This window comes from Thamnophis elegans, chromosome 2 (genome assembly GCF_009769535.1).
Source record: "Thamnophis elegans isolate rThaEle1 chromosome 2, rThaEle1.pri, whole genome shotgun sequence".
Lineage (NCBI taxonomy): Eukaryota > Metazoa > Chordata > Lepidosauria > Squamata > Colubridae > Thamnophis > Thamnophis elegans.
Window position 1 is genome coordinate 137,604,677 of NC_045542.1, and position 13,862 is coordinate 137,618,538.

A 13,862-nucleotide genomic window follows, 5' to 3' on the forward strand; every position below is an offset into this window, starting at 1 on the left:
ACCATTGGAATTGCTACATTATTTGCCTTACTATTATTATAATAGTACTTTCCAGAATTCACAGCTCCCACTAAAAGTGAATGTGAAAAGAAATACACAAGGAGTGCATTTTGAAATTACAGTTTAATTAATATAAGAAACTGTTCAATAAAAAGCTAATATTGAGTTTTATGAAAAAGATTTTTCTCCTATTTGTAGTTTTCATGGAAACAATTGAAATAGTAACAAACTATTAGTGTTATATATTAGCTTCTTTCTTTTTTTCTGTCTTACTCTTTCTGATAAGTAAGCTTTCTCAAGATTGAAATATTTAATATGGTTACTTGTCTGTTTTACCACATCTGATAAAAGATCTTCAAATACTTGTAGAGCTAATTTGAGAAAATATTTTTTTGCTAGGGTAGCAGTTCTTATACCTTTTGAACTTTACAATCACTCAAAATATTCTGGCACAGCATTGCATCAATACTTTGGGTACAAGATACAAGAAATGATTAAGGAACTGTGGCTGTACATTCCAAAATAACTTTGCCCTCCCCTCTGCCCGACATATATAGCTATCTAAACAAAGTGGCAAGAAGATGAAAGTCTTTAACATCTAACTCTGAAAGGAGGGAAAATGTATTTTACACTGAACAGAGAATTGGCGGTCTCACAAATTATTTTGCAATCTTTTAAAAGTTTATGCATATTATTATTTACCTTTTGTATTACAGGGGGACAGAAAACTTATTAGTTACACAAAATACATATCATGTTTAATTTGAAATACGCTACTGGTTTTCACGGAGGTAATTGGCGATGAGGTAATCTCATCATATAGTACATCTGTAAACTCTGAAGATACATGACAATAGATTCATTAAAGACATCAAATTAATGCTATTTATAAATTAAAAGCATATTTTTGAAAGTATACTATATAACTTGAGAAGAAAAATAGAGATTCCAGAAAAAATATGAGAATATGAGTTTAATAATTTTCTAAGAGAAAGAGATATAGTCCAACAATATGTGGCTGATATCACTACTAAGACTACAGATGAGAGGCTGAGTTGCAAAGAAATGAATCAAGAAACCTTCAGATCAACATCAAACAGAAGTCTGACTGACAACATTGAATGATGATGATGATTTTAGAAACATTGGAAGATGCATCATTCTCTCTTTAACATTTGTTGTAAACCAAAATATATGATGGAATCATATGAAGATGCCACGATGTATATACAGAAATATGACAATGCTTCATTTATCATTATCATGATATATAATTCATACTTGCTAGAAATGGGACAGTATTGTTTATTGGAATCAGCAGCCAAATGATCAGCCAAATTTAATCACAGGAATACTCAACTGTAAGAGAAAGTTGATCCTGAAGTACCTCAATGGGGCATATGGTCTCTTTGAGGTGTATTGGCTTAAGTGCTAAGTGTGGAATACTCAGTGGGGTCTGCCTCATTTACATGACTGTCTGCTATGGCTTGATGAAGCATCTAAGCCCACAAGATTAGGATACATTTGTTCAAACTGAAATAATGAATAACTCAAATGAAGATCCAGAGCTGCATAAATTGGTATTGAAGCATATAATAATTCATAGTCCAAATTGCAGCAGAAACTCAGTGTGTTGCAAAAGTGGTACATGGAGTAACAACTGTGCAAAGCTATTCAATGAGCATACAACAAAAGACAGTCTTCAGAAATGGGATGCTTTGAAGGACATCAAGCAGGACAACAGAAAATGTCAAAAGAAGCAGAATCCCCATAGCAAAGAGAGATTTGTTTGTCCTCTTGCTAAAAGGTAAAGTTAAAGGTTCTCCCGCACATGCGTGCTACTTGTTTCCAGCTCTAGGGGTGGTGTTCATCTCTGTTTCTAAGCTAAAGAGCCAGCGCTGTCCAAAGATGTTTCCATGGTCATGTGACTGGCATGAATAAATGCTGAAAGTGCATGGAACACTGTTACCTTCCCACCAAAGTGGTCTCTATTTTTCTACTTGCATTTTTACTGCTTTCAAACTGCTAGTTGGCAGAGCTGGGACAAGTAATGGGAGCTCATTCTGTTATGCAGCATTAGGGATTCGAACCACTGAACTACCAAACTTCTGATCGACAAGCTCAGAGTTCCATGTCCTCTTGCTAACAAACACTGTAATCAACAATCATACTTAAGAGAAGCTTTGTCAAATTTTATTTAAAAAGAAACATGTGACTGAATGAGGGAGAAGGAAGTTATTCTGAGTTCTTATTGGATGATGGAGAAGACATATTGCCCCCAACATTTTACCAACCTTGGAAGGATGGAAGGCTGAGTCAACCTTGAACCGGTCAGGATCAAACTGATGGCAATCGGCAGAGTTAGCCTGCAATACTGCATTTTGCGCCATCACGGCTCTTTTATGAAAAACAGATTAATTTCCTCAGGGGAAATTAATAGCAAAATTAGTAAATAGTGACACACTGTTCAACTTCTCAAATGAAGTGATTTTTGCTTGCACAATTTTCTTTGTTATTTATCCTTTTAAAAATAGCTACTAAATATAGGTAGTCTCCAGTTAGTGACAGTTCAAAGTTACAAGAAACCACAAAAAAGTTACTTATGTCCCCGTGTTGAAATTCCGATGGCCTCTACCCTTGTGGTCATATGACCACATTTTGGGCACTCAACAAACAACCTATATCTACAATTGGTGTTTTATTTTCAGTTTCTGGCAAAAAAAAAGCCCCCCTAGTGGACAATGGGATCACTTGAGGACCATGTTCAGTTAAAGACTGCTGCAAGAAAGGGCTCAGCCACATGATGACCCACTTAACAAATATCATCATTTACAAGCATAACTGTGGACACAATTATGGTTGTACTGTAAGTGAAGGACTACTTATAGCTGATGTTAATTAGAATTCAATATATTACAGTTTCAATGTACTGAAGCTAAATTCTCAAATAATAAAGTTTCTCTACGTAAGAAAAACATATCTTGTGCTTTATTATATGTACCTGTGCATATGTGCAACACTAGACACATGCCTTATAGTGTTCCATGAGGCCAATTCCAATTCTGAAATACATAATAAATTAATTAAGTTTAACTAAGAGAAGTTATTGTATTCGACAACAATGAGAAAAAAGTCCTAATGCTTGTAAACCAACACATAGATATATCTGACACTGAATGAGTTTTTTTAGCCTCTTGCGCCCAAATATATATAAAAATAAAAAGTAGACATTAAAAGTCCAGATTTGGTTTTTGTCGGCCTAGGAACCTTTGGACTTAAGTGAGTTAAACCTTTTATTAAAAGTTATATTGTGCAGGAATGTATGTGTTTGAATAGAAGGAAAAATGTTATTTTGTAGATTTATATTAAATGAGCCATAAAAATGGTCACCAACTTGTGGAAGCAATACATTTGTGGTGACCGACTGCAATGTAAAGTGAGAGAATGCTTCTAAGCTTCTCACATTGCAAAAAACATGAATTGGGGAAAGTTTTGTCAAGTGCTGGGAAATCAGGAGATTCAGGCAGTTCAAATGAGTATAAAGATGTATTGCCAATTTAACTTCTCTAAAAGAATCTGAATTACAATGGTCAAGGAAATTAGCGGGAGTTATAAAAAGGAATTCAAGGTGAGTTGGACTTAGATTTCTTGTGGGCATGCAGGAACTCATGACTGATGACAAGTTTAACCTCTCCCTCTGGTTCAGCCTGGTCATCTCCTGCAAGGTCTTCATTACAGGGGTGTCAAACTCGATTTCATTGAGGGTCACATCAGGGTTATGTTTGACCTCGGGGGGCTGGTGTGGGCATGGTCATGGTGATGGTGGGCGTGACCAGCTTGACATCACTGATGTCGGGGGCGCCTGTGGTGGCCCGAGCACTTTGCCAGCAAAAACAGACTCCCAAGCTCCGTTTTCGGCTGCGACAGCCTTCGGTAATCCTCTGTCAGTCAAAACAGAGCTCAAGAGCACCACAGTCGGCCCACTTGAGCTCCGTTTCCTCTGGCAGAGGCACTATGGTCCTTTTGCTGTTTTGCTGTTTCCAAGGCGGCCCCTCAGGCCAGACCTGAGCACCCCAAGGGGCGGGATCTAGCGCCCAGGCCTTGAGTTTGACATCCCTGTCTATATAAAGGAAGAGTAAAATATGGCAGATAACCAGTGTAAATCTTATGGGTGAATTGTAGCAAACCATGAGTAACTAGCTACAACTTCAACCCCAAAATTGGAACTTTAATTAGGAAGGAAGCACTGCAGTGAAACAAAAAATAAATAAAACTAGACTACTTTTGAAATAAACCTCGAACATTATGCAAAATAAAATCAATCAAGATAAACAAAAGGTTCAGGACAGTCCTCTTTGTCTCACCCTTAGAATAGACATGTAACAAATGTATCTCATCAATTACAAAAAAAGTGAAGCAATGGCAAACCACTTCCGAAGAACCTTGGCAAGAAAACTGCAGGGACTTGGCCTGGCAGTCTCCAAGAATTGGACATGAGTGAACAGAAGGGGGGAGGACCCTCAACGAGAGTGTCGGATACAGAAGGACAAGTTTTCAGAATCTGTCAATCAGTCACAGGCTCATTCATGAGGAAATGCTGTTAGAATATGTTAGAATATAACAACCTGCCCTCTCTCTTTTTTAACTATTATTATATGCAGTCATTAAAAACAACATGTCTTCATGTGGGGCTTGTAGAAATGTAACTGAATGATCATTGTGCATTTAAGTGGAAAGCAAATGTGAGAAATTGAGTTTTGATGTAGTGTTTAACAGTGTTTGTCAATGAATATTTCCTAAGAAGGATTTTTCAAGCCCTCTTGAGCCCTAATAAGATCATGCCCTCTACTGAGAAAACAAAGAGTATGCATAATACAAGAGAAAGAAAGCATCAAGAGAGCAAATGAAAGAAAGTAACTGTGTTAATTATCACAATATGAAAGGAAAATGACTTAATGCCCAATCACATCAGTTTTTTTTTTAAGAAAGACAAGCTCAGTTTTTGATATATAATAAAATGCTATGTTATAGGAAATTAAACATTAAAACATATAATCAAAACCATTGCAATTAAAAAGTTCAGAGTAAATTAGGCATGGTCCCATTTAAATACGCCAACTGAAAAATATACCTGACATCTATTTAATCACAGTTGTGTTTAATAGAAGAAACTACTCAAATACTTTCAAATTTCTGGTCCCTTCTTACCTCCTCAATAAGCAGAAGGTCTGACTGAATTCAATGGCATTTATTTTAAGTACTATATGCATCTATAGGACTACACAGTACATTAACTAGTATTGGGCAGCTTATATAAAGACTCAGAAAACTTAAGTAGCTGTTTGGTAAGGTGCAGAACATGTTTATATAGTGTGATCCCTCTGTCGCTTCCTTCTTTTCAGTTTATATGTATTACGTTCAATCCTTTTTTTTTAACCAACTAAAACTGTCCAAAATTCCACATTCTAATATATATATATATATATATATATATATATATATATATATATATATATATATATATATATATATATATATATATATATATATTCATTCAACTAGATGAAATGGGGGAGGAAGGGGAAGACGACTGTTAAATCTAAATGATTTTAAAAGCCTAATACCCGTTAGTTTTTATCCCCTGCCAATTTAGATTTCACATTAGGCTGGCCATCACTATAGTACTACATGTCATGAACCAATCAGTATTCCAGCAGAGAGAGAAAAGAGCCCTCCATTTCTTCATTTCAGTGGTTAAAATTACAGAGCACAACTAATTGTGGAATAATGAGGATTCAGAAACAGATTTTTTTATTGAGATTGAAACTAGGAAACTAAATTCATATGTACATAGCACAAGGAGAAATAATCATATTGTTTGCCATTCCCATGAGTCACTCAAATTTTAAAGGGATTTGATTACCTGATAATCATTAAAACATGCTTTGTGATAGATTAAAATTAACATATTAAGCATTAGAGAAATTGTGACTCTTTAACCATTTTAAGTAGGGCAGGGACAGCAAGAGCTGCCGAATCCTCTATTAATTGAAAAAATTAGATGCTATATGGAAAGATACAAGCCCAGAGAGCCATGCCATAATCTGCTCCATGTATGCCCAAATATTATTAGAATCTTTCCCAACCTTGGCATCTGGATGACAGATGGAAGGGGAACAGCAACAAGAAGGTCATGTCATAATCTTATGTATCCTAAAAATGGTTTCTCATCATTCAGCCATCTCTAAGGCAAGTATGGAACTAGAGGCAAGGATGCCTGTAATAGGCAGACAAACCAACATGAAACATAACTGAGGCCACAGATTGATCCTGATTCAGTGGGATATCAGATAGACAAGAATTCACTATAGACACTTGATGGGGATGCTAGCTATGTTGGTTGAGATACTATAGCTGATAAATTATATAAGGGGCAGCAACAAAAAGGATGCAGATGACCAGCTGTCTGCAAGGAGAATAAATCCTTCTATTCCCCACTGTCCTATCAGAGCTGAAGAAGCTTCTTGGATGAGAAGCGAAACGTATTCAAAAAAAAAAACCAAGGAAGCCCAGGTGCCTCTGGAAAAAAGCACTTTTGGGACAAACATGACCTGGATGACTGAGAATCTGTACAGACTTTTAGCTATACATGAACACCCTTAGAATGATGTGGAATGATTTCCAGAGGGGGGGAAATTGCAGACTACAGGAACCAGCACTTCTACTCAGGTGACCCTGAGGACACAGATAAACCTCCAAATGTTTCAATAACCCTCTAAAAGGATGCAAATGACCAGTTGTCTGCAAGGAGTATAAACCCTTCCATTCCCCACTATTCTGTCAGAGCTGAAGAAGCTTCTTGGATAAGAAGCAAAACTTCTTCAAAGAAAAACAAGAAAGTCCAGTTGCCTCCAGAAAAAAGGACCTCTGAGTCAGGGACAGCAGCATCTATACTTTTATAAGGCCGCTGCACTCTATAATAGCACCTTGTCCAGGAAATGCAGAAAGACATGGAATGGTGGTAGGTTAAAAAAAAACCCTAACAAATAAATTCTTCTGGTGAAGACTTACTACAGTTCACATGAGATCAGAAAGTAGATCCTGGATAAAAACTTTGGTTAAGTGGCCAATGATCCCAAATTTTTTAAAATGGAGTCAACATAAGATAATTTTGTGTAATTGATCCCTTGCTGTCACAGGGATGGAATATGTAAATGAGAGAGAGTTGCCAGTAATTAAAGTAATGCAGATGCACTGGAACTAATACCAGAGGGATGGAACTGAAAGTCCTGACTTCAGTTTCTTCTTTCTCTTCTTTTGTTTTGAAGGGGAGGGGAAAAACATTTTATTTGTGTTTGTGGTGTGGTACCCAAGGATTGATGTCTTGGGTCTTCTTCAAGAGTGAAAGCTTAATGAAGAACAAAATCTTCAAAAGCCTGGTAATAGTGGAGAAAAGGACAAAAGTTGCCCATAAAATGGATGAAGGTTTCCCAGATTATGCAGTAGCAATGGGTCCATGCTAACCATATAGTTAAGAGATAGTCTTTGGGACTAGAATTTTCGTAATTAAGTGGTACGACTGCACTGGTTAGCAACGAGAATCCCTGTACTGTGGCTTCAGTCATTAACCGAATCCTACTATTGTAGGACAAGGCAAATTCCTGACAGCTTCCCACAACAAAGTCAGTTCCAGGCTGGTGGGCAGGTAAGTGGTTGCTGCTGATCAGGAAGGGAGAACGAGGATGTTCAGAGGGAGGTAACAAAAGGATTGGGGGAAGCTATGCGAGGATGCAGTGCAGGTTATGTGAGAATATGACGAGAGTCGGGGAGGTGCACAAGTGTGTGAGGGGAGGCACGAGAGGCACAGCGTGGGTCAACGAGGGTTCTGGAACCACCATTCTTTCAATGCTTTCATAACTTCAAACAATCACTGAATAAACAGTCATAGATCATTTTCAGAGCTGGATAGTTGTTGAGTTATTTACCAAAACAAATATTGATACAATTAGAGAAAAGAAAATTCAAAGAAACTGCTATGTGAGATAAAAAAGAAAGGAATTTACTGTAGCCCCACCTTTACATAGTTTCTGCCAAAAGTTCCCAAAGCTTGTGAACTTTGTGGAACACAATGAAAAATTGTGAACTTTATGGAACACAGTCACATACAAAACCCATACATGTGAAACAGAGCTTATGAGTTTAAAAAATCACTTAATTCTCTTTCTTGTGTAAATATATTGTTTTTAAACTTATTCCATCTTTAGATGGCCAGAACAGCATGTATATTCAATCTTAACTTTAGATTTACATTTCTATCGTATTTGATAGAAAAAATATATTAAAACAAAGAAGCAAACACACACACAGAGAGACAAAACCACTATTTCCTTTCCCACACAATTACTTAAGAATCTTTATTACTGAAAATTTATTTAAGCAGGTTCCAGAAAAATTTGTTTGATCTTATCTAACCTGATTTTAACAGCTACAGTCAAGATGCACTCTATAATAAGAGATTTGCTGAAATGTTCACTATTCATTTTCCCCATTACCTGATTTAACCATTTTTTTGCATATCTGAAATACAATGAGCAATCTAACCTCCAGAATTAAATAATAAATAATTAATCATTATAGAAAATATTTCATTATGTCAAAGATTTCATTTCAGCTGTCAAATAAAACTATATAAAATGACCTTCTCTTATTTTAAATGTTACTGAAAATATAAAACATCTGTATCACTGGTGTTTATCTGTTAAATTAGGAATTTAAAATTTCTCTTGGATTCAAGATCAGCCCTAGGGCTCATATTAAGTGCTAAGGACTACACTCTAACAGTAGACAAGATGGAGAGGTTTTCAGATGAATTATGATCTGTAAGGCTTAAAGCATTCATTTTGTCCTCTAAAATCTTCTATCCCTGGTACAAATGGGGGCCCATATTTTTGCTTCCTCTTGTACCTGGGCCCAATAATCATTTCTGGTTGTGCTGTGTTAATTACATGTGAATAATTGGTACTCTCATTTTCAACACTGTACTGTAAAGAATAGGTGTCTGGAAGATGGGAGATAAAGAGAGATAGTGGCAAAATTTGTATGACACTACAAACTCTCATCCCAAACATCTGCATGAGATGCAATAGAACAAATATGAAAGGGCTTTAGCTATATATAATGAAATAAACAGAAATCTATAAAAACCGTAACCCATTCTTATTAGTGGACAGAGGTGTCCGCTTTTCTCTCATTTGCTTAGTCAACTGCCCAGCGAAAGAGGTAGTTGAGTAATTATAAAGATCTTCAGTTACTTTAAAATACTATCTATGCACTGTACTTGAATAATAACAAAGGCTGCTAATAATAGAGAAATAATATGGAATCAATAAAATAATGCATTCAGTAAAATGCAAGAGAGGTAAAATTTACATTGTACGAAAATGTACATCCAACACTAAGTTTTTAATTTAATTTAATATACATTTTCTGCTCAACTCTTGGGAATTTATTATAAATTTATTATGATACAGGAAAAACCATTTTTGAAGGTAGTCTTCTGAGTCACAGTTTCTAAAGATATTTTTCTTCTCACACACACAAATACTGTACTCCTCACATTCAATATATTATATAAACAGCAGAAAAGGAATAAGAAACAGTAAGACAAAAATTAAGACTAGTTAAGAAAAAGAAAATATAGCTAAAGCTATTTCATTCATTGCATCTCTTCATCTCTTTCTATCCTTTCATCTACCAACGCATTCCAACATCTCTGCATTTTCTTTGCCTCTTTTCATATTAACTATTCCTTACCTCCTTCACTATATTCTTTGCTATTATCCTTTTCTCAGTATACATTCTATGCTGTGTCTTTCTCCTGCTCACTTTTCTAGCATCCGTACAATAACAATCAATTTCCTGCTCTACAGCTGTTCATTTCATCATTCCACCTAACATAATTTCTCATACATTCCACTAGCATACATTCCATACATTTTTCACTCTTTTCCTAATAGCTTCCATATTCTTATGTCTACTCTTCATCCTTTCCATTAAGAAATTAATCTAATAGAAGAGAATATACATGGCATTGTCAGTTGGATCTCCAGCATGGGGTTCAAGTTTGCTGCATGCTTGCTATTGGCTGCCATAGTAATGGGGAGGAGGCACATGGTATTTGGGTTGGGGAAGTGAGCCGGTGAGGTGAAGTCCCATGTGGACTGATTTGTTCTCAAGAATTATTGCCCTGCCAAGTGGAGTTTTTAGCACCTACCAAGGCCAACAGTCCTAGAACTCCAGATGGGTGAAATACCTGAAGATGAGCTTCACACAACCCGGCTGCAAAGGGGGTTTGCTGTGTGGCGGCTCATGAGCATGGTCACTTCATGGGTGTTGTGTTGCGCTGCTGTGACAGCACAACACAGCCATTCGCCCATGAGGCTGCGCCCGGCTCTTTGGGAGCCCGCTCGCAAGAGAACAGACGCCCAACAACCCCAAAACAATAAACCCTTACCCCCCTAATAAAGCCCAAGCCATACTTTGTAGGTAAAAAGAAAATAAGACCCTGTCGTATTTTCGAGGAAACACGGTAAATATTTGAAGAATGTTGTGCAAAGGGACTAACGGAGTCAAAAGAAATTATAGGACATTATTTGAAACATGCAGCTATCACCAATTTAGGAATCCTTATTGTCACATATACAACAATCTGGATGCCACTAGGTTATGCTTTTTCGTAAACATTTTATAATCTTTTTTCATAAATAAATTATATTTTCATGCCTCTACTTAGCAATTCCACTCCAATATGATTCCAACTTCATTCAAACCAATCACATCATTTTCCTTTATCTTAATTTTCATAAGCACACAACATGTTACTTCTTTCATCAATTTATTTTTTTAAATTAATTGTTATTCTTCATCATATGTTCTTCTCACATTTCAAGTTCATAATCTTCCATATGCCGTGGTTATCAAGATGTGGATTCACAGATATTGACTTCCACCCACCCATCATGGTTCTGATCAACTACTGCATGCATCTGTGGGTATATATGGTTAAACTAGTTTGAACTATATTTCAATTTTCTGTGCATATGATTCATTTAATTTCTTTTTCTTATTGCATCTCATTCCTTTTCTGTGCTCAGTATATCACTGGTTTCCCTAAAAGGGAACAGCGCGCTAAGTATGTATGTTGCACTTAATCATTTGACTGAATGACTGAAAGACAAGGTATAAGATTTCAGACTAAATATATCTGGTTCAGATTTTATTATGCAGTTTATTCATCACAAGAGTATTAAACACAGAAGGTATGCAAGCTTCAGTAATAGTTTAATTTCAGGGAGAGAAAGCACAGCTATGAATCCTTTTAAGTATTTGCCCAACCAATCATTTCTGAGAAGGGAGAGCAAGCGGTTTTATGTTAGCTGAGTAACTTCTCTGATTCTGGTCCTGTAATGGTAACAGGATAAACTACAAAAAGCTCTTTTTTTTTAAAGGAGAAAGGATTTTAGATAAACAGCAATGCTATCAAAAGATGCTACTGAAACCTTAACTGATTTGTAGATCGTAAGTACCAGAATCACATGTTTCCAGCAACATTACATTTCATCACAAAAAGACAGGCTTGCTATGGAGATGAACGTTGGAGACAATTTGTCATGTGTATAAGCAATCTGAGAACGTCCTGCATTGCTTAGGATAGAAAATAATTCCCTCCAGATCATGCCTTTGCTGCACAGAGAATATCATTATAATATCACTAAAATTAGATTGTCTCAAATGCTGACAACCTACATCCTGAAAGCGCTGGGTCTAGAGTTAGTCCAAAAAGATGTCACTAACTTGCAACTTTCAATGTAGCTGAAGGGTCTTTTAGTTTTTTTCCCATGGCATAGTGGCTACCTCATATTTCATATGGCCTCTTCTCATTTAGCTCCTTCTCTCTGGAATTGAAACTCCCTTGAACTACATTTGAAATCTGATTTCACAAAGTTAAAAAGGGTCCTTTTCTTTTTTCACAAAGAAACTGGAAGAATTGGACTTTTCAGTTGCAGTACTCAACAAGTAATTTAGATTATCGTAGAGATGATGTTCATTGAGCTGACTGCTTTATTTATGTACACATTTCCTATATCATTATTGTAGTCCTTAGCTTATTGTGACAATTGGGGCTGGAATTGCTATTGCTCCGCGACTTGGTTGTTAAACATGAATATCATATGATCCTGTTGTTAGCAATGGCAAATTCCAGCAGTCCAGATTGCTGTCATTAAGCAAGGACTGTGAGAATTGTTAAGTGAGGACCTCACATGACTATGATGTCTGACTTCCTGCTGGCCTCCCCATTGACTTTGCTTGTAGGAAGCCAATGGGGAACAATGGAAATCACAAGAGTTGTCAAATAAAGCTGCAACCTTGACATGGGTGTATGGGAAGATAGGAGAAGAACAGAGGAGATATATCTTAAGCATCTTAAGCCACCATCACACAGAGTAAAACAATTGAATAAAAGAAGGGTTTTTTCCTTCAAAAGCAGTGGACGATCCAAAAGAAAGGAGAATAAGTGTGGAGGCCCAGCAAGACAAAGTACAATGTAAAAAAAGATCCAAGAACTCAACATGCTGGCCATTAAGGGAAACAGAAGAAATATCAGAGACAAGGGACTTAAGAGAACAGGCTGAAGAAAGAAACGTTGATGCATGGTAGTAATAGTATAAAGGTTAGTTTATTGGTAATTGTACTAGAGTAATAGGTACTAGAGTAATAGGTAATATTAACAGAATATATTGAATAATAATAGTATATAATAGAAACTTCAGAGTAATAGTAATTGAAGAGAATATAGAGTAATAGCAATTGCTATAGTAATAGAATAGTGATAGCAATAGAAAAGAATATAGGAAGCACACATATCACTTTGCTATGTTTGTTTTTATACCCCTCACCCCAGAACTCCAATCCTCACAGGTGTTATAAAGAAACCATCTGTCTAGAATTCAATGCTTTTGTCTCTCTCTTGAGCTGGGTTAATCCAGTTGGGCATGGTTTTTTTAAAAAAAAGGACTTGTGACAGGGACGCTGCGACACGACTGTGAGCAGGCTGTGACGGCCAGAACTATGAGGACCCGCATTCATCAATGTTGCAATTTTGAATAGTCATTGAATGAATAGCCACAACTCAAAAGAATTCCCTCACTGCATTTAGATATAAACACATACCAACCCTCCCACCTAAAAATACCAAATGTTTACTATGGTTTTACTTGGATTTCGGACACTTTCTAGAAAAGTTTATTCGTCTTAAGGCTTATAGGGTAATGTAAAAATATACTATATAAGTCACAACATAAGATTAATAAAGTTCTTGTTTCAAGATGATAAGAATTTATGACATTAATTTAGCTAATTTTTAGAAGACACCAGGGGGCTATACAAAATGGTTTGGGAGTTGCACGTGGCCCTATATGGCCTCAGTTTATGCATGCATTCCTGGTTTATTAATTTAAAATAATTGCAAAAAAATGTTTGCAAAAATGTTTACAAACGTATCTGAAAAGTAAGATAAAACAGCTGTTTATTCCTGTCGTAAGGGAATGACACATTTAATGTGCTCAATCTCCCCCTTCCTTCAAATAATATATGCAACTCTGTCATTTTTTTAAAAAGGGGGGGAAGAAGGTATAATTTTCCCTTACAGGAATTTTTTTTTCTTATGTAACAAATATCATTAACCCCAGAACTCTTCATTAGCAGATCACTGGTCTGTTATTGGACAAAAGATGTAATAACAACATGGTCCAAAATCTACTTTCTCTCAATATTAGCATGTTTTCGAATATGTGCATGTGTAT

The 13,862-nt window shown here is 36.2% G+C and overlaps 1 protein-coding gene across 2 annotated transcripts in view; it reads right to left on the reverse strand.

The window, feature by feature from the left end:
- ATXN7 (ataxin 7) overlaps positions 1-13,862 on the reverse strand; it is a 123,435-nt gene that overhangs the window by 86,745 nt on the left and 22,828 nt on the right. The window lies entirely within an intron of this gene.